This window comes from Mobula hypostoma, chromosome 7 (genome assembly GCF_963921235.1).
Source record: "Mobula hypostoma chromosome 7, sMobHyp1.1, whole genome shotgun sequence".
In the NCBI taxonomy this organism is placed as follows: Eukaryota; Metazoa; Chordata; class Chondrichthyes; order Myliobatiformes; family Myliobatidae; genus Mobula; species Mobula hypostoma.
Genome location: NC_086103.1, coordinates 129,831,205 through 129,833,700, shown reverse-complemented (window position 1 = coordinate 129,833,700; position 2,496 = coordinate 129,831,205).

Below are 2,496 nucleotides of genomic sequence, written 5' to 3'. Positions count from 1 at the left end.
ACGGCACTGTCGCAAAGCGCGTCCTTGGTGATCCGCGGCGGCGCGCTTTCTGTGGCGCGCGCAGTGCCTAGGCTCGTGCGCGCGCTCGGAACACGAATTTCTCCCTGTTGACGTTTGGGGCGAGTTAGACTGCAGGAAGTGAAATAAGTTGAAGGAACCGAACGTGTTATATACAGAACCTAAATAAATAAATAAATATATAAATAAATAAAATCTCGGCGAGTCAGACAGCATCTGTGGAGAGGGAAGCAATGTCCCTGTTCAAAGAGTATTTTCCCCCAGCATTTTATCTGTTTTTTCATACTTCCAGCATCTACAGTTTTGTTTTCTATTTAAAGACCTCTTCATTAAAACGCAATGAACACAATTGAGAAGGGGGTGGGTGGGGTAAGGACACCTAGAGACTAAACTCTGCTGCATTGCAGGGTTTGGCCCCTTTCTGGGTCTCTAGCTGCAAACTAACCCATGCTCCTGACCATTGGTTGTCACTGGCGTACACCTATCCTTGCTTTTTATTAAAGCATAATGTGCAAGAGGGAAACCATGTGCAGAAGAAAAATTGAAAAGCTTTGGTAGCCATTTTTATTCGTAACCATAAGACAAGACATAGGAGCAGAATTAGGCCATTCACCCCATCAAGTCTGCTCCACCATTCGATCATGGCTGATCGCGGATCCCACTCAACCTATACACCTGCCTTCTCACCATATCCTTTGATGCCCTGCTGATCAGGAAACCATCAACTTCCGCCTTAAATATACCCACGGACTTGGCCTCCACTGGAGTCTGTGGCAGAGTATTCCACAGATTTACTATTCTCTGGCTAAAAAAAATTCTCCTTACCCCTGTTCTAAAGAGTCGCCCCTTAATTTCGAGGCTGTGCCTTTTAGTTCTGGATACCCCCAACATGGGAAACATCCTCTCCACATCCATCTTATCGAGTCCTTTCAGCATTCGGTAGGTTTCAGTGTGATCCCACCCCCCCCCCCGCACTCTTCTAAATTCCAGTGAGTACAGGCTCTAAGCTGCCAAACACCGCTCATACATTAACCCCTTCACTCCCAGAATCATCCTCCTGAACCTCCTCTGGACTTTTTCCAATGATAACACATCCTTTCTGAGATATGGGACCAAAACTGTTGACAATACTTAAAGTGCAGCCACTGACTAGTGTCTTATAAAGGCTCAGCATTATCTCCTTGCTTTTATATTCTATTCCCTTTGAAATAAATGCCAACATTGCATTTGCTTTCTTTACCAGAGACTCAATCTGTACATTAACCTTCTGGGAGTCTTGCATGAGGACTCCTAAGTCCCTCTGCACCTCTGATGTTTGAACCTTCTCCCCAATTAGATAATAGTCCACACTATTGTTCCTTTTACTAAAATGTATTATCATATATTTCCCAACACTATATTCCATCTGCCACTTTTTTGCCCATTCTTATCCTGCTGAAATCGTATTGCTTCTTCAGCACTATCTACCCCTCCACCTATCTTCATATCATCCGCAAACTTTCTCTACATCCTAAGGATGGAATCATTGTTATTTCAGGATTTAAGTATTCCTTAGTATGGAGGTGATGATGCAACACCTACAAAATGCTGGAGGAACTCAGCAGGCCAGGCAGGTTCTATGGAAAAAAGTACAGTTGATGTTTTCAGCCAAAACCCTTCTGCGGGACTGGAGAAAAAAGGTTTAAAAGGTGGGGGAAGGAAAGAGAGAAATACTAAGTGATGGGTGAAACCTGCAGCGGGAGGGATGAGGGAAAGAGCTGGGAAGTTGGTTGGTGAAAGAGACAGAAGGCCATGGAAGAAAGAAAAAGGGGGGAGGACCACCAGAGGGAAGTGATGGGCGGGCAAGGAGATAAGATGAGGGAGGGAAAAGGGGATGGAAAATGGTGAGGGAGGTGGGGTGGGAGGCATTATCGGAAGTTTGAGAAATCGATATTCATGTTATTAGTTTGGAGGCTACCCAAATGGAATATAAGGTGTTGTTCCTCCAACCTAAGTGTGGCCTCATCGCGACGGAGGAGGAGGCCATGGATAGACATATCAGAATGGGAATGGTAAGTGGAATTAAAAAGGGTGGCCACTGGGAGATCCCACTTGTTCTGGCTGACGGAGCACAGATGCTCGGCGAAGCGGTCTCCCAATCTACATCGGGTGTCACCAATATACAGGAGGCCACACTGGGAGCACCGGATACAGTAAATGATCTTTAGTCAACTAGGTAGTATGGGTGAGGCTCGGGTTTCAGAAATGTAAGCTGGTGTGCAGCCACAGCAGGTTTCAGAAACATAAGCTAACATAGGCTGGAACGTGTTTTCTGGAGAGTGGACACATACAAAGCTGGGGTCAGAAGTGCAGTGGGAATCAGAACCAGGTTTATTATCACTGATGAATGTTGTGAAATTTGTCATTTTGCAGCAGTGCAGAGCAAGACATCAAAGTCACTTTTAAGTTACAAAATAAGTAAATAGTGTAAAAGAGGAA